This window comes from Phacochoerus africanus, chromosome 8, assembly GCF_016906955.1.
Source record: "Phacochoerus africanus isolate WHEZ1 chromosome 8, ROS_Pafr_v1, whole genome shotgun sequence".
Lineage (NCBI taxonomy): Eukaryota > Metazoa > Chordata > Mammalia > Artiodactyla > Suidae > Phacochoerus > Phacochoerus africanus.
The window spans coordinates 25,637,554-25,662,118 of record NC_062551.1 but is presented as its reverse complement, the minus strand read 5'-3'; the positions used below and the strand labels follow the sequence as shown (position 1 = coordinate 25,662,118).

General features: G+C 44.4%; 1 protein-coding gene across 1 annotated transcript in view; it reads left to right on the top strand.

The window, feature by feature from the left end:
* Positions 1-24,565, top strand: part of CDH11 (cadherin 11) — a 151,840-nt gene that overhangs the window by 57,194 nt on the left and 70,081 nt on the right. The window contains exon 2 of the mRNA XM_047789254.1: positions 3,771-3,898. The gene's annotated coding sequence lies outside the window, so the exon portion shown is untranslated. The remainder of the gene's footprint in view (positions 1-3,770; positions 3,899-24,565) is intronic.

The window sequence follows — 24,565 nt, the reverse complement described above, 5'->3', positions numbered from 1 at the left end:
TAATGATAGTTTGTATTCGTCAGCTCCATACCACAAGATCTCAAATTCCCTGTTGTGGTATTTTATCAAAAAGTAAAAATTAGTTGTGATCACATCCCAGAGGAATAGGCATGATTCACCCTGGGAAGGAGGTCTCATTGTGTGCTGGCAGGAGAGGCGTAGATTTTTCAGTGCTTTGTCCCCTGCTCCCTTGCTCTATGCATTGGGATATTTACCATTTAATCTCAGTTTCTTCATCTGTAGAATGGAGCTGTCACTCTCTCCTTGGCCCACGCTCTTCCGTTCAATGGCAGCCCTTTCCCTTTTAACCCATCACCCCTATGTCAGACCTATATACACAAGAAGTGGCCTGAGGATCCTGATGTATGCACTGATAGAGGGAGTGGGGTGGGGACCATTGGAATCTATTCACATATACTCTCAGCCTTCAACCTCCCCCACAGTGCCCTATGTTGTTTCTGTAGTCGGTGTGCTATCGACAATGTCCTGGCACACACCTGGCCTGGATGGGCCCACAATCAAGAAGAGGACCCACACATGGACAGTTATGATCCATTTGATTTGGAGCAGAGATCCTGAGAGAGGGATGGCAGTGGGTCAAAACGAAGCATGTGGCCTTGCATGCACCCAGCCTTCAGTACAGTCAGAGCTCAGCAAAAGAAATCGGCCACAATCACATCCTCATCCTTCCCTAGGTTTTCTCCTTAATTGTCATATGTGCGCCCAGCATTATCTCCATCCCACTTTACACCTCTGGGTTTGTGGTGTTCTTTCTCCTAACTTCTCAATCTCTGGGAACTAAAATACGGCAAGGAGTGTCTGGGTCTCCAAGAGGCTCAGTACTGTGGGTGGCTGAGCACAGCAACGGAGAGGCTGGCCAGGGCAGTGGCTCCGTACTTGAAGAGGGCCCGTGATGGCATGCAGGCCCTGGGGAATGAAGGAGAGATGCCCTGAGACTAGGGGGGAGTGGGTCCAGCAATGCTGGGCTGTATTTTCTGATCTCAAAAGGGAACGCATCATTCCAGGTCTCACAGAGTCACGAGATGGGGGGAGAGGGGTGGGGGAGGAGAAGAGGGAAGAGGAACATGGCAACGGAGACCACCAGTGCAGAAAGAGAATGTCTGCGGAATAGCCGCCCAGCCTTCTCAGACCCAGTGAACGCTTTTTTTCCTGTCGACTTTGTTAAAAGCACAAAACCATTTAGATTTCTTCTGTTCACTTTTTTCTAAGAAACATGGGGTAATTGTACACCAACATGGTCCACAGAACCCAAAGCCCCTCTTTCTTAAATGTTTGCAGTGATCAGAATTCACCCATTTATTTTTTGCCTTCCTTCCAAAGCTGTTAACGGTCAGTGCAAGCTTTAGCTGAAAGGAGTTTTACAGGAGATGTTCTTTACAGGAGGTAAAGAACTGCAAGGCAAAGTGGGAGTTCAATTTATTTTTATAGATTTGAGACGTAAACTTTTAGAAACACACTGGCCACAGTTACAGCTGTATCATGAACTGACTGGAGACCAGAAGAGGAAACTAGAAGAAACACAAGCAATGAAGTCCAAACTGCTGGATTCTGATCCGACCTTGGGTGTTATAAACTCTGGGCAAGAGTTTGACCCTTTTGGGTGGTGGGGTGAGATGGCCAGATGGCGTCATGATACCCAGAGTGGGTATATACACTTAAAGAGGATACACTGGTGAGGACTGCAGCAAATGTCCATTCTGTACCTGGTTATGGTGTTCCCCTTATCCATTTCTGGGTGACCTACCACCCCCAAATTTAGTGTTCTTATAACAGCTATTTATCATTACCTCCTACCGTTGAGTTGGATGTCCAAGACTGCGTCTTCCCTCACTGTCTGGCTCCTCAGCATGGATGCCTGGAACAGGTAGAGATGGCTGGCCATCTCTTTGCTGTCTGTGCAGCTGCTCCACATGGCTAGCTGGAGCTTCTTCACAGCACAGAGGTCTAGAGCATTCAGACTTCAGACATGGCAGCCTCCTTCTCCCAGTGCAGGCCTTCCAAAAACATAAGAGAGGTTAGAGGTTTTTATGACTCAGTTTCTGAAATCATGTAGTATCGCTTTTGCTGTGGTTCATTGGTTATCCAGGGGCAACCATGGAAGGGGGCTGCACAAAGGCATGACTACCTGGGCATGAGATTCATGGGAGTGGCCACTTCTGGAGACTGGCTACTACAGCATGTAATGTGGTTGCAAGTTGGGTCCTTCCTTATGCACCATAATAGCTGCCCCCTGTGGCTTTTTCTTCATGACTCCATGTGAATCTGGGTATAACTGTAGCGCTACTCTCCTTGACATCCTGGAAATCGCATATAGTGGGGCAGTTTTCTTGTTCTTGCTATAGTCACCAAACCAAGGTGCCATGGACAGATTTGAGTAGATTTACAGTTCACCTTCAGCCCTTCACCAGACAGGTTTTTCGCATGTTGCTGTTTTCCTTGTTGTTGGAGAAGTCATTGTGTGTGAGGAGCTGTTGGGTGGAAGCAAGATGAGGCAAGGAGAAGTGGATTTGGGGGGAAAAATGAAGGGTAATAAAGTCAAAGTTGGAAGCTGTTTAAGCCCTTAATTCAGCCCGAGTTGATCCTAGAAGGTAGGAGCTCTAGAGAGAAAAGACATTCAAGAACTCCTTTATGCTGTTGTGTTAGGGAAGCCGTGCCAGCGGCACCTTCCTTGGTTCGGTGCCTTGGTTTTTAAAGACGACAGCTGTTCAGACACTCCATGTTTCTCTCTTCATTCATTCAGCAAATATACATTGAACAGCTGCTCTGGGCTAGGAAAAGTGTTAGACACTTTGGGAGATATGAAGATGAATCAGACCAGAATCCAGGCAGAACACAGCCCCCACACAGAACTCTAGACTGTGGTGCCGCGCGGGAGGGGGGCGGAGAGGAATGTAGTCTTGATAAAGAATTGCAGCTCTGTCAGCCCAATGCTCTGCTTTGCCGGCGTGAAGATGACATCTCCTATCACTACTGCCACCACTGTCACTCTTTGCCCTTGAGTCTGTCATTCCTCCAGGATTTGACAGCCCCAGAACAGTGCTTCTTCCTTTAGGAGGGAAGGAACTTGCTTTGGACTCCAGTAAAATGTGAATTCTACCAGCAGCTGGCTCTAAGACTTCATGTCTCCCCTACAGGTTTGTTGTTAGTGTTAGAGCAAATGCGTACAAAGCACATAGTGTTTGGGATTCTTTTGTTGTTTGGTTTATTTTTTTGTCTTTTTAGGGCCACACCCACAGCATATGGAGGTTCCTAGGCTAAGGGTCAACTTGGAGCTGCAGCTGCCGCCCTGCACCACAGCCATAGGAACTCGTGATTCAAGCTGTGTCTGCGACCTACACCACAGCGCAAACCAATGCCGGATCCTCGACCCACTGAACGAGGCCAGGGATCAAACCTGCGTCCTCATGGATCCTAGTTGGATTCCCTTCCACTGTGCCGCAATGGAAGCTTTTATGTAGTGTTTCATAAGACATTATATATATATGACTGCTTTTATTTTTGTTATCAAAGTACCAAATGCACAAATGGTTCATCACACCATCCTGTGGTACCTCTAAATCCATGACATGTTTTTCAAACTTTGCACACAACCGTGATAATTTGTTTACGTCTCTCTTTTACACCTGGACTGTTATTGTCTAGGAGAAAAGCCTGACCTATGCACCTGTGGACCCCCAGTGTCTAGTAGTGCATCACTTTATTGATTCATGTCACCTCTGGGTTACTAATGATCCTTTCGCTTTTTGCAGAAATCACTGTATATTCGACTCAGTGGCCCTGGGACGATCATTCCTGTTGCCATTTGTTGACTGACCAATCAGATGGGTGGAGTTTTGTGTTATAGAAATTGGCAGCAAGTATCCAATGGGTGAAGAAGGTAAGAGGGACCAGTGTTACTGAGTGTTTCAAATGTTACTCTGTTTGTGGAGAAGGGAATGATGGCTTCCGGGTCCAGAGCACAAACCTGTCTCGGTTTGAACCTTCACCAAATCCAGAGCAGAATTTGAGAGGAAAGTAGGTCTCCTGTCTCAGGCTTTGTGGAATGTGATTATTCACTGCTGTTCTTGGGCTCTTTTCATGGAGCACCTATCATGTGTCTTATAAGAATGATGATTGTAGTTGTTGTTGTTGTTTTGACTATAAAAGGTTCAGAGGAGAAAGAAGGAACTGAAGAAGATTATAATTCCTTAGCAAGAACTCAGCTGGACAGATTGACTAAGACAATTGCCATGTTCTTATCCCCTTTTGCTTCTTCCAAAAATAAATCTCTAAATATGTACAAGGTAGCTTGCATCCCACAAAGAGGAAAAGAGATGGCTAGGAGACTGAACATTTTAGATCTCAAAAGGCAGAGCACTATGGAGTTCCCCTTGTGACTCAGCGGGTTAAGCTAGGGATAAGGATGCAGGTTTGATCCCTGGCCTTTCTCAGTGGGTTAAGGATCCAGTGTTGCCATGAGCTGTGGTGTAGCTCATGGACACAGCTCGGATCCAGCATTGCTGTGGCTGTGGTGTAGGCCAGCAGCTGCAGCTCTGATTCGACCTCTAACAAGGGAACGTCCATAAGCCATGGTTACAGGTATTAAAAAAAAAAAAAAAAAAAGAAGAAGAAGCACTAGATCATAAGCTAGAGGATGACTTCAACTCCAAGACCCAACTCTGTCAATCATTATCTGTGTGCCCTTAGGTTAATGAGCTCTTTTCTAGGCCAAAGGGGTTGTTGGCCCTAGAGGCTCTAACAGTTCTGAAGTTTTAGGAGTCTATGAATGTATTTACCTCTTTCAGGTGCTCAGTGGTAACTAAAGCTATGTTCATAGGATGTCCAAACATTCAGATAGAAATTTAAGAATTATTTCCGCCAGCAGGACTTTGCATACTTTAGGGTCCTAGGCCCATCCTTCCATGTGTTGGTGGCTTGTCTCCACATGAATGTCCATCAGGTGCTTTAAATGCAGGGCCTAATGCAAGTCATTATTTCCTCCTCTGAACATTTACCTTGTCCTATGTGCCACATTTCAGCAACAGCAGCATAATTCACTCAGGTCAGAAACACTCTCTATTTCAGCAACAGCAGCATAATTCACTCAGGTCAGAAACACTCTCTATCTCCACTGCCACCATCCATATGCAAGCCAGACCGTCTTTCACCAAGATTTTGCTGTAGTTTCCACCTAACAGATCTTTTTGCTCCAGGGGTATTTTCCCCTAATCAACTCCAGCATGATCCACCTTTCATACAACATCCCTAAATCAAGATGCTGTACTGCTTCCCTACTTAATCCCTTTCAGTGTTAGAGATCTGAACTCCCTAACAAGTTTCCAGGACCCTTCATCGATGGGGCCATTGTTCTGCTGTCCAGACTCACTCTCAGCTCCTCTCTCTGTACACCCAGCCCTCCCTATACATGTCTACCTGAGAATCCATCAAAAAGCACAACCATTATTTCCCTAAAGCCTGCAATCACCCTCCCCTCCCAAGCTAACTCTTACACATTTTATACCGTAGCTTGGGCCTCACTATCCCTAAGGAGTTCTGATCCCTCAACACTGAGCTATGGGTCTCCTAGACTTCAGTAGTCAGAGATGACACCCTTTACTGGAATTCCCAGATTAGGTTGTAATTATCTCTTTAGTTGTCTGTCTTCCCAGGTAGACCTGGAGATTCTTAAGGATCGGCCTTATTTTGGGGACAACCAGGCTCCCAATTACAAGCAGTGTATCTGGCCCAAAGTAGGTTCTCAATAAATATTTATTTAACATAGAAATATGGACTTTAAGTATGGTGAATAGAAGGTGAGGAGTGGGAGCTAATGTTACCACAGAGAGAAAAGTTACAGCATTGGTAGCTAACAGGTATTGATTACTTACGATAGGTCAGGTACACAGGTCTTTAAAGGTGTCACCTCCCTTAATCCTTGTAAAAACCTAATGTGATAGGAACTACAAACAGCCAAGATTAAAAATACATATATATTTATATTTATCTCCAAGATATCACAAATGAGAAAAACGAGTTTTATAAAGATTAGTAACTAGCCTTTGGCCATATTGCCATACTTTTATCCTTGGACATTTTTATCCTTGGAAGTCTGACTTTAGCTAGAGCTTTTATCTTTGACCACTCCCCTCTTTTGTCTTCTCCATAAATGAATCTTGTCCGTTATGGTCAAAAGAAAAATACATACATGTATCATCCATGTAAGGCTGGAGAGTTTTCCTGCAGCCTAAACAAGGTATTTTTTTAACTTACGGGGTAAGCCCTGTGACTGAGACATGTATATCTTTGGTGATTTTACACCAAAACTGTGGGTTTGTTTGAAGACAAAATTTCAGTGTTTCTCACGGGAATAAACCAATGAATGAAAATACTCTTGGTGGAAGCAGAGTCGCACTTCCTTGCAAATGTACCAATGTGATTTGGAAATGATGTGGCCGACTCCTCTCCCATTAGCATATTTTGCGCTAATTTGCTCTGAAGCCTGGCTCAGCAGAGGAAACACATCTCTCCTGTGGAAATGCCTGTGAACGATGATCGTCTCATTTCTGCCAAGCCAAATGGGTCTCTTCATTTTATCGGCCCTTTGAATTCTTCAATAGAATGTGTGGCTGACATTTCCTATTTTTCTAGATAATAGGGACAATTAGAATGAGGTATCAATGAGACAGAGTCAGAAGTTAAATAGAAAGTACTTCAACTTACTTTCTCTTCGAGGAAATCGGTGAGATTTTTTTCCTTCCACTTAGAAATTAAGAACAGCCTGTTGAAGAGTATTGCATAGCTTTTATTCAGTACTATAGCCTGGAGTAGGGAGAGGAAGGTAAACTATTCCAACATTTCTAGCACCTTTAAAAAATCGCAGCCTGGTACAGATGGAACAGCCCCCTGATCTTTCAGGATAATCTTGTTTTAGACAGAAATTTTTTTTCCTTTCTTTTCTTTCTTTTTTTTTTTTGGTCTAGAGGGAGGAAAGGACTTGTTCATAATCAGACAGTAAAGTTTTAGAAGAACAAAATGAAACTAACCTACAACTTTAGCTCAAGACTCAGATTCTTGATCCCCAGTCCATTCAGGATGCCAGCGTTTCTTGCACAGGTGCCTGTGACGTATTGGGATCGATGCAGGGATGAAAAGCACTTTCCCTGTCTTCCAGGAGCTCTCTATAAAGCACTCAAAATCTGAGTAGGAAAGGAAAAGAGAGGGAGGGGAGATAGACATCGCAAGACTTTTAATAACTAGTAGTGAAGGTTCTGGACTTACAGGATCAGCTTCCTGGCTGCCTTCTAAGGAAATCCACTTGAACTTCCATTCCTGGTACCTCTGTCTTACGTAGGCACCTCCTCGGAACAGGAAAGGAATGACCTGAGTAGCTATGGGACAGAGCTCACACGGGGGCACAGATACAAATAGCTTAAAGTGAAAAGCATCTGCTCTTATACTCATGAAAAGAGTACACACCTTGAGACCCTTCTGACTGATAATCACCGGGGACTGCTCATCACAGGTCACCCAATTATCCTTCATTTGCATAAAAGCCAATCCTAAAAAGCCTCTTGGGGGACAGCTCACCTGTGCTGGAGCTCTGCATTGTCCCTGACAGTTTGAAATGTTGGCAGCCTGCCTCCTCACCCCCTCTGCCTGCTGGGCCTGTCTGTGAATGCACATTTCCTATTTTGGGATGTAGGCCACTGTGGAGAAAGAGGCCAACTATCTGTCTGTAGCTGGTGCCATGAGAATCATAAACAGACACTCAGTTCACTTGCAGATTCCTTTGCAGATCTTTAGTGAATATAATGTGACTGTCACCAATGCAATCAGCTAAGGGTTACAGGAAGCTCTCCTGTGCCAGGCAACTTAAATGTCCTACCTTTGCCAGAATCAGTGCTGAAGGACAAACTTCAACAGAGGTTGTGGCTCTCTGATCTTGCTTTACATAAGGAATGGTGAACAAAGCACAGAGATCACTCCTGATCCGAACAGTGAGAGGTGATGTCTAATGAGATGCCCGTGTGCAGACGCTGTGCTACATCTTTACAGTTCATTGTCTTATTTGATGTCCAATCCTTTGGGACTGCTGTCATCCTGATTCTTCTATAACGAGGACCCTGAGGTTTAGAGAGGGGAATGAACTTGCAGAAGGCTACACGATGAGCAGTGTGTAGAGCCACGGCCTTCATGCCCCAGTGCAGTATCACAGTGCCTGTGGTGTGTTTCTCTTAGCCCTCTTGTATCCTGCCTTCTGGTCTTTACCAAGTTGGAGGGAAGTTACATTACGGTTCTTTTAGTATGTGGTCATGTCCTACCTGTCCACATAGGTTATAAAGGAGACAGACCTAGCTGCTTCCTGCTAATGCAGCAGTGTGCAGCTGAATGTCTGCACCGAGTGAGAGGTAACCCATGGGGAGAGGCAAAAAGAATCCTGGATAGGTTCACTCATCAATCATCTCTTGAGAACCATTCCTATTTTAGACCAAGTGCCAATGCAATGATGAACCAGATGCACATGTATCATTACGACAATTGTACCAAAGTCATATCTTCAAAGAGGACCCCTTCTTGTGATGGAGTCAGGCCAGCAGACTTATCCATGACATAGAGTTTCCCAGTGGCAGCTCCAGGGGTTTGTAGGAGCATCCAGGGACTAACTCTGATAGAGGAAAGCTTCAGTGACCTTTGGGTTTAGATGTGAAGCATGAGACAAAATTTACCAGAAGATGATCAGGAAGGATTTTTCAAGCAAAGAGAACAGGTGCAGAGGTTCTCGAGCCAAAATTTTCATGACTAGGTGGTTTGCTTTCATTTATATGTATATATATTTATCTTTAAATAGATAAGACATTTACAAGGACTGCAGAGAATTGAGTATCCTTCATTTCCTATCTTCTAGTCCCGCAATTTTCTTCCCTGGAGGCAAACACTATTTTCAGTTATGTATGTGACTGACCACCCAGAGAGCTTCCAGGCAGTTATGAAGTTACAGCTGTACACAGCCATGTAGACACTTTCTCCACATTTGTCTGTGTAGTTGGTATCCAACTGTAAACACCTGTATGCATGCTGTTCTATGCCTTGATTTTAAAAAGAAAACTTTATTAAATTTTCCTCCTTGTTTGTATTGCTTGTTCTCTGATTTTGAACTTTACTTAAAAGTTAAAACATTTCAAACCTACAGAAAAGGTGCAAAAAAAATAGTGCAATTAGTTCTTGTGAACCCTTCATCTAGAGTGGCTGATTTTTTAAAATCATTTTGCCCACATTCTATGCAATGACTGTATGAATTTAATGGCTAATTCAGCTACAGTGTCAGGTACCCAGACTGTCAGTGACTCACCTAGGTGAGCTTCCTCTCGCTCTCCCCAGCACTTATTTGTAGGATAACCAGGGTGTACTTGACACCAAGAACATGTTCCTCTCTGTGTCAGTTTCCCTGAGATGCCTCAAGCAGCAAATGCACCCCCAGGATAAAAATGTCAGGACCACCTGACACTCACCTGATGCTCATCTTTGAGAAAGGATCTCTCCCTGGCTCATCAAGTTATGGGAGTCTCAGGCAAGTGAACATGCCCTCTTCACCCTTGTCTTCTGGGCTCGTGGTCCAGGGTGGGAACAGACAGTCCTGTTGAAATCTAATCACTTCATTTCCGACAACCAGCCATTTAGATAATGTGACTTTTCTCTTTTGCTTGTCAGAGTCAACACAGCATCTCAAAGGCTGGTGTAAGATTCCCTCCTTTTAAAGATCAAAGCACTGGAACCCTGCTCAAGTTATCTGTGCATTTCCTCCATGCATTACATGGCAAGGAATAGTCTGTACTCAGTGTAAGAGGGACTTTGGAATACCATGACAGGCAGGAAGTAACCCAGGAAGACAGCATGATATAGTTTTGCTGTCAAATGATCTGGGTCTGGAGGATTGTTTTCAGGTATTCAGTCGTCACTAAAGAACTCCCGAAAGAGACTGTGATGTTCTTTCATGCTTTGTCCCAAGGCATAGGCATGCTCTTTGCAGGCTGGGTGCTCAGTGTCCAAGGGGTGGCAGACGATCCTAAGTTGAAGAAGGCAGGTGAACCTGAGAGTGGTGGGCGGAATCTCCAGGGAACGACTTCCTGGCCCTTCAGTAAATGACTCATTCATACATCAAACACATTTACTGACTGCCTACACTCTGCTCAATACACACGTGCACCTGTGACTAAGATCACTGCAGTTACTGTTCTCAGGGAACACCTGTGTGGTGAGGACTGCTCCCCTGACCCTCTTCTGAGTATACATGTTTCCTTAAGTTGGGTCCATCAGGAGGGAGCTGCTCCCAGAATGTTTCAGGACGAAACCAGGCCACTGCCCGTCAGCCCTCGCAGCCCTGTATGATTCCTGAGCCAGAGGATCACCATTTCCTCCCGAGGCTACTAACCCACATTACCCTGTGCTCTGTCGGGGACTCAGAGCTCAAGGCAGTTTGAGAGAGCAGAGAAGGAAAAGTAACAAGACATTCTAAAATCTACCACCAATTAATTGCGTCTGCTGAAGATCTATAGAGGGCTGCAACCAGACACCGAGCGGATACCTCCATTTGGAAGCTTTAGAAAAACCAGCAGAGCCAGTGAGTTCATCTTTTCAAGAGGCTCTGAATTTTAGAATCCAAGCACCATTTGAATAGATGTTGGGTTGTCATAGCAACAGTTCTTATGTTTTTCTTTCTTTTTTTTTTTTTTTTAAGAAAACAAATGTTTAAAAGTTTGGCCACATACTTGCAAGGGCTAGTGAGAAGGAACCTCTCTACATAAATGTCTAACAACTTTCCTGAAGTATCACATTTCTGTCCATAAAAAATTCTATTTTGGACCTTTCAACACTTCCAATCTCCCTTCAGAATTTCCACTTGAAAAACAGACCCAGGAGAATTGTTATTCATTGCCTTCAAACCATTTACATCATGCTTTGGGCAGGGAAAGAAAAAGCCTCTGTCGCTTGGGCATTTTACTCTTGCTGAGAGTCTGAGTTGGCCCCCACTGTACCCAAGGGGCAGACTGTGCTCACAGGGGAAGGGCCAGGGTGGCTGGAGACCAGGAACATGGGAGTACATCCCGTTCCGCCATCTCTTCCCCAGTTTTCCACTGAGCTGCAGCAGGTTGGATTTTTCTAAAACCCCAGGTGTGTCAAACTCCTTCGGTCGAAAAGCCCAAGCTTCAGAGTTTGGGGTCCTTTGAAGGATAACTGCAAGGTCCTCCTGGCTCCTAGGACTGACATGACCCAGCCCCCACGCCCCCTCACCTGCTGAAGCCGCATTCCGTCCACACGGTGGCATTGCTGGGAGCACCTGCACGTCGAGGTGCTTAACATGCTGTCGTCTTGCAGCAATCTTCCTTTTCAGTCTCCGTTGTCTGAAGATGCTGAGGAGGGTCCTCTTCCAGGTGCTTCCCAACCCCTGAGTGCCTTGGTTCCTTGGGAGGGTCTCGATGTGTCTTCATGAGCCCTGCACATCGTTGCCTTCATGAGCTCTTTTCTTCTATAAAAAAATTAAACATTTTATCACTGCCTTGGTATGGAGATGCATATAATCTTTTCTCTCAAAGGTCCATTTTCCTTCTGATCTTAAAAGAAACGGAAACACTCTTGTAAGCTACTAAAAACATTGTCGGTCCCAGGCACTCTGCCTAATGGAGAAGCCTTGGGGCCTTGGCCCTTTCTGTTCCCTCAGCCTCAGTGGGTCCCCATGCCTGGCTCCTCCTCATTTAGGGTCTTTCCTGATGTCCCAATCTGTAAAGCTGTTCAGTTATTCAATGTTTCATCATTCTGTCTTATTCTTCATGGGCATCCTCATAATGTGTAAATATCATATCTATTTCATGGTTTACTTTCTTCTTGTCTGTTTCCCCCGTAATATCCGAGACCCTCAAGGCTCAGAGACATGGTCTGCCTTGTCCGCACCTCTGTCCTCCACGTCAAGAGCAATGTGGTCCCTGCTAGTAGTTCAGTAAATATTTCTTGGATAATTGACTAAGCCAATACCTGATTCGTGAATGTTTCTGTTATGGGTTGACAGGAACATGTTAGCTGGTTGTCTGCCTTAGAAAACTGTGTGGGACAGAGGGCTGGAGCAGGGGCTCTTGCATGGTGCTGGGTTGCTAAGCACCTTCAGACATCTCTCTCTTCTTCATTCTGCTTTTCTCTGTCTTTCTCCCTCTCTCCCTCCCACCCCCTCTCTCTCTTTCTTTCTCTCTCTGAGTTCCTCTTGGGCCATCATTCAGATTTGAGTGGCATCAGTTCCCAGAGCACGCCACTCCAGAGATGCCAACAGCTGCATAATGGCTTTCCCACGTGTGCATCTGTGCATTAACACAGGCCTTTCGGGCCTGCTCTGGCTTGCCTGACCCTTCTCCCACCAGGAAAGAATGTGCATCTGTAATACTCTGGAAAATTGGGGCTGACATGTAGCTTGGTACCCAAAGTGGTTTCACTCAAGCAAACACAGAAAATAACAGCCATGCACTTAAATGCTTGAGCAGATATCAATTGGAAGAACATTCCAATAATCCGTGTTTATAAAGCTTGCGAGTATGAATTTTTGAAATAGAACTTACCCCACTTTATTCTTGACAAATGATGTTTGTAGGCACTGAGATATTTTATTTCAATTATGTGGTGGTGTTGTGGAGAGAAGGTTTCTGACAATAGCAAGACATAAGCCATTTTTATTGTGCTTCTATCACTATTCCCGTTGCTAAACTCGACTGGACAGTTCATTAAGATGAAAAATTAACAGCACATGCTTTGGGGAGAATAATCATGGGACATGACAGCTTGTGGAAGCACTGGCATTCAGAGACACAGCCAGATGACAAACGTGCCGGTCTTCGAAAGAAGTGGTGATTGGCCAATCAGTCAGGAGGCAGGCATTTACCAAAAGGAGCGCTTATTTGTGTGTTTCGCCCTGAGCTGAGGTCCTGGAGGAAAGAAAATGCAGGCAACATGGACTTTGCACCCCAAGAACACACCATCTATTTGGGAAGGCTGGGAAGATTTCAGCTGTCAATCTGGAAGCCCCAGAGGGGTGTACATCAAACGCTCGACCCTTTGGTGCTGATCGTAAGCTCAGGAGTAATACAGTGTGGACTTTGGGGAAGACTTCTCAGACCTTGAAAAAGAACAAGATGTCGATTAGTCAACTGTGTTCTAAGTGAAGTAGCTGCTAATGGCCGTGAGTTTGCTTGTGGAAGGGGTGGTCATGAAAATGTTGTAGAATTAGATAGCAAGGAATTGATGCACAACTTTGCAGAGTTACGAAAAACACTGAATTGTGCACTTTAGAAGAGTGGACTTTATGCGAATTACATCTCAAGAAAGCGGTTATCTTTTTAAGTGCTCAATCGCAGTAAATCTTACTGTATGTTCAGAGAATTGGGCTTAGTTCGAATAGAGAAAAAAGGGATGAGGCAGACTAACATTGATCGAAAGGAAGCAAGCATGTGCCCATTTTACAGATGAAGAAATGAAGAGACAGAGCAGTTCATGCTTTGCCCATGAAACTGTAGTGAATGGTGCGGCTGGGACTTCACCTCTAGCCCTTCTGGCTCCAGTGCTCAGATGCTTCTCACTCCACACTGCTGGTGGCCAGAAAAAAACAAAAACAAAAAACAAAACAAAGAACAGATGTAACACAGAAAAAAACAGCAAGAACACAAATGGCAACAGTCACAGTGACTGCCCCCTAAAAGCAGCCGTGCCACTTTTTTCTCTCACCTGTTCTTACGGCATACCTTTGAGGAGTGATCAGTACAGGTGTGCCTGCATCTGCAGGGGTGGCCTGTGTCTTAGGGAAAAGGAAGACCGGGAGAAAGGAGGTCACGTCTGCTTTCCAGGCTGCATAAAGAACACTGCATTCACTTCTCCAGGGTGTTTCACTTCTCCACTTATGACTCTGTTTCTCCCTGGACCTTTCTATGCATCCTAATTCTCCAGGGCAAGCCGAATTTCTAAGTGTAACCATAGAGATGTGGGATCCATGGACATTTAGAAACAAGGCTTAGAATTGGGTGTCTTGTCCGTTAAAGACAGAAGTCGATGCTGTTTCTCTTCTCTGTAGAAGGAGCCAATGCCCGTTTATATTATAGAGCACACGTCTAGATTCAAGCCACTTAAATCATTATCTCCCCTGCAGTTCATAAGAGAGCTTTTGATGTCATTCTCAGCTTACTAGTGTAAATAGTGGGTCAAATTCTCATCCTGTTGAACAGGATGGAAATCTGACTCAGGATTTGTAAATACTGCTGCATATCATTTATTTTCACGGGGACATTTTCTTCCCCAGCAGACACTGGAATAACAGCATCTTGGGAAACAGGCTGTGGAGGAATCACGATGCATTAACCTAAGCAGTGAGATCAAAACAAAAGCTCTGTTTGCGATCTCCCGCCAGAGCCCAAATCCCGGCAGTCCCCGCTGTTTGACTGCATCCAGGAAGCGTAAATAAAATTAGATCTTTGCAGAGTAAAAAGGAGCTGAGGTTTAAAAAAATGGAAGTCTTTCTCAAGCAGCAGACATTCTCTTTTCCAATTTCATTACAGTTTTCTTAGCTTTTAAAGAAGTTAAAAGTGTAGCAAATAACAATAATAAAAGATTAATATTTCTTGAAATATATCCTTCCCTATTTCAGTGTTCCCCTCCCGCCCCCTGCATTGAAGGATCTGGACTGGTGATCTGACTCAGCAGTGGGAGTGGCTGGGTTCTAATTTTGTTTTTTGCTGGAAAGTGACTGTTCTGTGCTGTTCTTTGCTAATTTGTCAAATCTGGTCAGCGGTGGGGTGAGTATTATAATCGCCCAATAATCAGTGTCTACTCTATATAGATTGTTGTGACAGTGGAAGGAGGTACTGCTTCTAACATACTTAGAATAATGCCTGTTACTTAGAGGGGACTTCCTGAACAGGACTCAGGGTGGTGGTGGTGGCAGTGTCTGAATCTGTGCAATTCCTAACATCCAAGTTTGTCCAAATTTGAAGTCAGGTAACCAGAAGTTGGCAGTGACTGATGGAATCTGAGTCTTGGCTAGGTTTGTTACAGCACTTGCACACGGCTTACCCTGGAGGGTTGGTGTCCTCTCCAGCTGACCTGAATGTTAGCCTATGGAGGTGGCACCTGGCATGGCCTTCCCGGGGCTCTGCTGGTCCCACATGCTGGCTTCAGGGACAGGGTACTGCTCTTTGCAGAAGGGTAGTGCCAGTGAAAGTGCCCCACGCAATACAGAGGCTGCACAGTGTGTGGGGCAGGAGTGCTGTCAGGCAGAGTAACCTGGGTTGGAATTTCGGTTCTCTCTCTTACGGTGACTTTGAACAGAACAGTAATTCTCGAGTGCTCATGGTTTTTTGTTTTGACTGTTTTGACTACTTCCCAGGGTTGAAGAAGGACTTGCATTTTTTCAATTGCGAAGCTGTGCTTTCCTCCTCTTCCTGTAGCACATAGCTTGACACAGAGGAACAGGAGCTCTGGTCTCCCCCTGTGCATCTTCTCAGCTTCCTTGACAACTGGCTATGTGTGACTTCCACCAAGAGCTTTAACCCCACAAAGCTTCAGCTTCCTCATCTGTTAAATGGGTGTATTAATTTGCTATTACTGCTACAACAAACTACCACAAACCTAGGAACTTAAAACAACACAACTGCTTATCTTATTTTTGGAGATCTTAGTTTTGGAGATCAGAAGCCCAAAATGATCCCCCGCGCTAAAATCAAGCTGTTCAGAGGGCTGTGTTCTTTCTGGAGGTCGTGAGGGGGGATCTTATTTCTTGCCTTTTTCAGGTTCTTTAGGTCTCCTACATTCCTTGGCTCATGGCATCTTTCTCTGTCTTCAAAGCTTATCTCCTCATCCTCTGCGTCCTCCTATCTTCTCTTTCTGTCTCTGTCCCTGCTGCCCTCCTTTTCTAAGGACTCTTGTGATTATACTGAGTCCGCCTGAATAGTCCAGAATAATCTGCCCATTTCAAGACCCTTAATTTAACCACAAGTGCAAAGTCCCCTTTGCCTTACAAATTAAGATATTCACACATTCTGGGAATTAGGATATGGACATCCTCATGCTGGGGCATTATCTGTAGTCCTAGGACTGTTGCAAGGATCAAATGAGATTATGCACGTAAAATGTCTAGCACTGTAACTAGCACGTAGTAATAACTCAATAAGTGTTTATTCTTAGAATCACTGATAATGACATTTGTTCGCATACCTCCAGGAGACAGCTAGGTACTGCCACCGTTGTAATTCCAGCAGCTCTGCATGCTGGCAAGGACAGTGGCCCCTTTTGGCAGAGGCTGGAGGCTTCCACTCATCTTGGTCCTGGAAGGAAGCCAGTTTGCAGAGATGGTTTTGTCTCAATAATGCTCCCTCCAACAGTGTTAGCTTGGCCAAGTTTCACCTTTTTTCTTAGCTTCAGTTTTCTTATTTGTAAACTGAAGTTAGGGGGAGGAGCTTGGCTCTGGGACTCTGGAGTTCAGTGGTTCTGTTGTTGAAAATCTGTGAACTATAAGAAATCATCACAGGTGAACCCAGAAAGTGCTAGCTGGTGTTAAGGTATGTGTACCAGCTTCCCAGGGAAAACAGCCCATTGCAAAACAACAGCGATGGAAACAGTTATCACCCTCTTCTGCCATGCAGGGTCCTTCATCAGGGTTCCCAACTGTGGGTGCTCCTGGCTCAGACTAGGCCATGTGATGACATAGATGGGAGGCTGGCACAGGGCGCTTTCAAGAAAGAATGGATCTCCAGACACGTGAGGATCGGAGCGCAGCCTTCCAAGCTTAAGGCGGGGGTTGAATTCTGTTTTAAAGATACATCATTCATGGGTCCAGGATTGAAGATGAAAAAAAGTAGAAAGAAGAAGCCTACTACGTATCAGACACATAGGGATGCTGTCTTTGTATCGCTTGATCTCCACTGCTTTGCCCTGGGCTAGGGAGCGTTTTATCTTCATTTTTCAAATGAGAAAACAGAACCCGAGAAAGATTGACTAATTTGCCTGTTGCCTCACAGCTGGTAAGTGACTCGAGAAGAAGGAAATTGAATTAATACTTCAAATCCAAAACGGCACTTCTTAGCTGTAGCAGCGAGCCCTGCCTCTGCCTGGGTGATCAGGCTTTTTTTCTGATACACATCGCAGGCCCCTGTGAAGTGACTCTGTCAGTCCCCTGAGTGGCTCCATGTTCCCTTGCTCCCTCGCTAATGGACAGACAGCCAAGGCCATGGCATATCTCACTTCAACATTTTCTATCTCACCCAAAGCTCTCGCAAAAAACCTCTCTATCTGCCACATCTCCTTTTCAGCCCTCTGCTTCTCGAATCCCTCTTTTCCAAGTTATTTCAGGCAAAGTCAAGTGATGGATGTTTGCAAACTAGTTGAGACCTTAGCATCCCAGTGGTCCCTCTCATCTTCATACTAGAAGCTGGACACGGATGGCCTGTGGCACCATCTTCACCAATCTCTCCAAAACTCTTTTGGTGGGTCTGTGCTTTGAGTCATCTTAGAAGTGGCAAGAACGCTCCTGGAATCTCATCAGAGTCACCCAGAGACAAGGAGGGTGCAGACCATGAGGAGGTCGTGCCACTTCACTCGGGTTGTGGTGAGCAGTGACTCGGGACTCTGATGAGATGGATCTGCATGTCTTCTGGGACTCAGAAGCTGCCTCCATCAGGACGTTTGGATGCATGGATTCAGGTGTTTGCACAAAATTAATCTCTTTAATTCTGCAGTCCCTGCAGAAGAGGAATGTAGCAGGCACCTTCCAAGCAGGTGCAGTGTGAGATCCAGTGTCTCTAAGAGTCCTGAGCAGAAGGAAGCCAAGCGCTGAATCAAACACATGTCACATGTCTGACCTGGTGCAAAGCGCAGCAAGATTCAGGAGGCTCTGGGGGCAGAGAAACAAAGAAAACAGTATAGAGTTTTTGTTTTTTCGTCTGTGAGAAAGGCTGTCCTAATTAGGCAGTCCTCCTGAGAGTTGGATTGTCTCTAAGATCAGAGAGTCAGGGTTAGTTGTGTGACCTCCGGTGAGTTATTTACCCCCACAGAGTTTCAATTTTTTCACCTATAAAATGGGGGTAACAACAGTAAAAACCCATAGATACGAAGGAAATAAGGCAGGTAGAGTGCCTGGCACAGTATTCAGCCTGCAATAAGGACCCCATAATTGCGAGCCCCGCCCCCCCAGTATGGCTGCTGTTAGTCTCCGTTGTCCTCTTGGATGAGAGGAAGACCCAATGGGAGCTAACTTCGGAAATTCTGTTCCCCCTCAAATCATTTTTTGTCCTTTCTTGGGGTAGGATTTTTAGCCTAAGCCCTACTCTCAGAGAGCAGCATTCACCTCTGCTAATATCTCTGAATGTTAAAGAGTATGACTTATTCTTTCATGGCATCAATAAAATGAGGATAATAATAACTCTTACTTTTGTTGGCTGATGTGTAACATAAGCTAATGTGTGTGAAAGCCCTTTGTAAATTACAAAGTGCTATAAAGTATGAATTATTATTGTGATTGCTGTACTCTAGGCATCTCATAAACAATGCAGAAAATTAAGGATGAGTACTACCGGTATTGAGAGAGCACTGATGCCTTTTTAAGTGTATGACTATAAACCATCAGCACATGGATTTGATACAGCAGCCTTCGCGCTGGCTTGCATCCTGGTAACCGCCCATGGAGAGCAGCGTTCTAGCAGGGACAGTGCTTGTGATGCTAGCAGGCAGTGGAGCACGGTGGTTAGCTGCGACAGCTCCGGGATCCCACCGGGATCGGATACGAGCTACTGATGTGCTTTGTGACTTTGCCCAGAATTACCAAAGGTCTTCTGAACCTCACTAACCTCATTTGTAAGATAAAAATGGGAATTCTTACCTCACTGAATTGCTGTGAAGAGTCAACAAGGCAGTGATCACAAAGCTCGGGGCACATTACCTAGTGTGTCACCAGAGGACCTGGAAACCTCCTCACTGCATCCCCCTTGCTCTCTAATTGGCATGTTCTCTCTTTCACCTGAGGACCCCCACCACAGTGCTAGTCAGGATTAGAGCCCTACCATCACCTGGGCTCCCAGGAGTCTCACCGAGGCCACTGCCACCCGTGCTCAGCAGCCAAACACCTGGCTCACCCTGCTGACTTTCAATGGCTTCATCTTAATTTGGTCATCTGTAAACACCCTATAATAAGGTCACCTTCACACGTACCAGGAGTTAAGAGCTCGGCATCTTTTTGGGAAACACAATTGGAGCTATAATACCATCCAGGCTCATTTCCAGGATTACCACTTAAACACAAATGTGTCTGCTCTAAGCCTTTTTCTCACAGACTCATTCAACAAGTATTCAGTGAATGCTTCCCATGTATTCAATAGCTCAAGCTACCCACTGGAGATGATGAACAAAACATGTTAAGATCCCCATCGTCATGGAGAATTTATGATGCTCTCTTGGAGAATTTCAGTCACTACACCCTCACAGTCCTACAGCTAAGCCTTTTATCAATAATTCCAAATGGCTCATCTAAGAGGATAAGTGAATGTAGCTTCATCGTTCTGAGGTAATCTAAAGAGAGAATACCCGGAGACAAATATTACTACTTGATTAACTTTATTTGCATGTGCACATCTTCAATTCATCCATGGCTTTGCAAAAGTGGCCTGTGATTTCTTAGAGTCTAGGTGGGATTTTTTTCCCCTAGTTTACTGGTGGGGTGTCATCACAAGCCTTCCAGACCAAGCACTGCTAGTAGGGTGATTTTAACCAGACTGTGCCACTTATTAGACGGAAGACCGATTAGCCTGTGCTCTGTTTAATTAAGCTTCACTTAATGGGCAAACGTTTTCTTTAACGGGCTTGCTGTCACCTCATCAGTTATTTAAGGCAGTTCATTTCACAGCAGAGGGAAAAAAGAGAGAGAGAGAGCGTTAGAAAAAAAAATCCTCATTTGCTCCAATTCGATTGGTCTGAGGAAAAGCTTGTCTAGGCTGTCTAGAAGATGCCTAATTGCCGCTGTGATCTTGTGCTTAGTTTCTATTTAGTCTTAGGCTTCTTATTGAAACGCTAATCAGGGTTAGGTCTCACCTCTTGATGAATGATTTTGTAAAAACTTGATATTCCTCGCTTAGCTAGACATGTCTGCATGCAAGTATAATGCCACTCTGACTGAATGGAAAGATAACTAATGCCCTTAATTTTGCAAAGAGGACTCTGATTTGCTACACAGAGTACAGATCAGGGGAAATCAGAATGAAATTAATTTCCTTCTTTGCATAGGTACCACCTCTGTTTCATCATGAGCCACTTTTCTATAGTTGATTTTATTGAGGGTTTAGAGAATGCTCAGCATGTGTATTTGAGCTTATTTCTTGCAGCTGGGGTCAAATTTAGGTTATGCCATTTTATCTAATGTCAGAACTTGGGGAACTTAAGTTCTCTAATTCTCCATTTCATCCGTCAGGAAGGAGTAATTATCCCTACCTCACAACACTGTAAGGAGTAAGCATCATTCATGCTTCTAGCTCAAAGTCGAACACTGTAGGCATTCAAACAATATTATTTGCCTTTGCCTTTATTCTCTGTCCCCTCCCCCATCCACCAACCCTTAAAGGTGGGACAGAGGTGGTTGGTTTTTTGGTTCTGTTTCTCCCCCACAGCCATAACACACTCATCTTAAATCTGAGTGTTAGGCACTCTACTGCTTCTAAATTCTAAGAAGCAGAAAATGAATAATTGATGCAAACACCCATTTATTTGGATGAAGGAGAAGCATGGTGATGGACATTGGCTATTTCTGCATTGTCAACTGACTCGTTGCTGACTTTCCGTCTTTGCATGCTGCAGTATTGGTATCAATTCAAGCATTTCTTTCACCTGCATTGGTTGAAAAGTAAACACTATTAGGACTATATTATTTATTATTTCTGCATTTGGTCTGCCTCGTGCCTACCTTTCCTACCTCACCCATTTCCTCTTCTTGAGCAATCCCTGTGTTTTCAGAGTCCCGCATTCCTATTGCTACCTGAACACAGAATCCAGTTTCACGCCTATGTATGTCCCTGCTGGTCTGACCCTCAATATCTGATTCATTCATATACTTCCAGACTTAATTCTGGTTTATCAAGGAAGTCTTCCCTAACTAACCACGTCCTCATGCCCTCCTTTATGGGAGTCTCCTCTGAGCTCTCTCTGATTTCTTATCAAAGCGCCCTTCACATTCTATTTACCAATTTTCTAGGCTGCCACCCAGCCTACCACCACCACCATGAAACACTCTAGTGACTTGAGGACCATGACAACATTCTCTTGTTATTCCCACTGCTTAACTCACCACGAGGTTCCTCGCTCATGCTGAGGGTGTGTTTGCTAAATGCATTTTTACGTGTGTGTGTGTGTGTGTGTGTGTGTGTGTGTGTGTGTGTGTGTGTAAAGATCCATGAATGCCGCCTTCTGAAATGGCCTTGAAAGTTGTCTGCTAATCTGGTCTGGTACATGTTCCTAATATAAATGATCTCAACTCCCAGACTTGGGTAGTGGTTGGTTCCTGAACCTGTGTCAAGTCAGAGGATGAAAGAAGATTATTCCTAATTCCTCAATCAATTAGCACAGTAGATAATCCCTTCATCCTTAGGCCTTTTACACTGTAGGTCACCTGTCAATATCCAAGGGCCCGTTCTACCTTCTCCAGGGAAATCTAAAATCTTTCCTTGCTTTTCCTCTGACCTCAGTTATACTGATGTTAAAAGTTCCCAAACCATCAATGTTTCCCCAAATGTGGTCTCTTTTGCTCAGTGATGTTGCTTCTGTGAGAACTAGGCAAGAGCATTCCGAGCTCACAGAGACAATATCTGAAGTCAAAATGATTCTGGGATTTAGGATAAAAACAATTTGAAGCTTGAAGATTGGCTTACCTAGATTTGTACAAATGTTTCCACTTTGTCAGACAAAAATACAGGACTTCCAGTTATATCTGAATTTCAGATAAATAACAAAGAAGGGCTTTGGTGTAAATATTTCCCCCCAATTGTATAGAACATACTTGTACTAAAAAACAATTGTTGTTCTTTGAAACTCACATTTTGGGAGATGTCTTGTATTTTCATTTGCTAAGTCTAGCACATCTACTTTTCACTTAAAGTTAATGACCTGCCTATTATGATTCGATAGGTTTTATACCAGACATGCTAGGCTTGGAAACATTTAGGCAGGCTTTCTGAGTCTTAAACCAATATTCATTCTTACATTGTGTGATTAGGAGTGAAAACTTTTCTAGTCTAACATGAAGTGCTTTTTCCAAGTTTGTGATGATTATTCTTAGAAATCTGCCCCATCTTAGCAAAGTAAGAATTGGTTCAACATGGGACTCAACTCAAGAGAAGTGAATCATACTAAGGCAGTTTTATCAAAGGTAATTGCAGCATAATTTTGTCCATTCAGCACAACACAAGCCTGACTGCAAATGTCAAGTGGGTGCCCACTGACCCCAGGTTCTTTGTAAAAAAAAAAAAAAATACTGTTTTTTTCCATTGCGTAGGACATTGAGAAAGTAACAAAAGGAACTGTTTTGAGGATAACCACAGCCACACAATAGACAATTTACTCTGAAGTCACCCATTTAGTGAACATACATGGTGTCTAGTTGTCTCCAATATAAATTCCAATTCCCCGTGCTAACTAAGGAAGTGATTTAAAATTTAGCCAGTTCTGAGTGAAAGAATTGTCACTATTCTGCTGTAATCTGAATTTCTCCTCTTTTTCACACTTCATTGTTCCAAAATGGCTTCACTGGGGGAAAAAAAAATCACATCTTGTATTAAGGTCTTCATTACTTTTTGCAGGGGAAAAAAATTATCTTTTCTCATCTACCTGCTCAAAGTGCAATCTCAGTGCCAAATCTGTGACCTGTAATGATTTGAAGGAGATGTTGCTTCTTTTAAATACATTCAACTAAAGTGTCTGCTTGCTTTTTCTTAGGACCCCAGGAGCATCTTCTCTGGATTTTGGTTTAGGTATAATTAGTCTTTCACTCTGAGTTTTCTCAAAGTGAAACCTCAATCCCTTCCTCACATCAAGAAACCTGCATGCTGCTCACCTGATGGTAGACTCACTTTTCAATAGGGATACAGTCTGAAAAACCCTTCCCTCTTTTGTGTGGAAATGTAGTTGCCAGGACGCATCCTGTGTAACACTTAAAACTTTCCTCTTCAGCAGGAATATCTTAAAGGTTTGGGCATCTGTTGAAGAGGGTGTGCAAGCTGGTGAAATACTAACATAAGACAGGGACTTAAATTATGTAGCAGCCAAGGGTTTGGTTCAGTCCCTGAAGGGTAAAGCATGATTCAGCAGCAAATTGCAAAGACTGCGTAGGCCTGCTAAGACCTCTTCGCTGCAGAACGGGGAAGGGAATGTGTATGTGTCTTTGGGTGTGTGTGTGTGTGTGTGTGTGTATGTTGGGAGGTGGAGGGTTGGGGGTTGATTAGCTAGAACAACTCTAATGCAGTAGAAAATATTAAGATCCCAGAACCCCAGAGTCCTTGCTCTGGGTTGGTCCAAAGATCGTCCATCTGGGGGAAGAATATAGTCATTACCAGAGATCCACAGATACAGGTAGGAGGCAGCATCATTTACTATCTCTACTGCCTGGATAGAAGGGAGGCCCCAGCCACAGGTAAAAATGCCAGAGGCAGATGCAGACCCCAGGGAGAAAAAGCCAGCATGGCCTAGGTGGAACCTTAAAGCCCTAGGCAGAGCATCAGGCATGGTGAGAACTAGGTAATAGATTTCCCAGGAAACAAGGCATTCATGATGGTTTTGGAGGAGGAATGAGGAGGACACTAGAGTACCATCCATCCACTTCTACCTTTTAAAATTCTCCCATCTGTTTCCAGACCTAGGTCCTCTCTCCTTCCTTGGTGAAGTGGCAGTGCCATCCTGAACATATCCTGACCTCTTTGAGTGATCATCTTTACTGTTCATTTCAACGAGCTGACTTAATCTGAGGGTGTACTTTTGTCAAATCAACCAGCTTGTTCAAATTTGGATCCCCCCCCCCCAATCCCCTTACTCCACCTTCACTGTGTGAGTTCTGAGTGGGTTTGATTAGATGGCTAGAGATAAAATGTCTGTGCATGGAAGAGATGGGGGATGGGAACTCAGACCTTGAGGATGTAGAGGATACAGAGTGTCCTGGGATACACAGGGTTATGGCTGGATTCACAGTGCCATGGTTGGATTCAGAAGCAAGAACAGATTCTGAACCAGGAGACCAAGCCTGTTTCTGTGGCCTTCTGGGCAGCCCTCCTTGAGATGCAAAAGTGGGTATCTCTGCCTTGGATGTCTTTCCAGGAAGGCTAAGCAAGTCCTTGATGGTAAAGTTCATGACTTATAGTAACTACTTTGTTGATCCTTCTTCATCCTCTCCTTGCCTGATTGGGGTAACTCTGGTCCAAAGGGGCTTCCCCTTACTGAGTGATGCTGGGGAGACTGTTCTGCCTTCCCAGCAGTGCCATGGATTGCAAGTTTGCCCTTCTGATAATATCTTTTTGGAAAG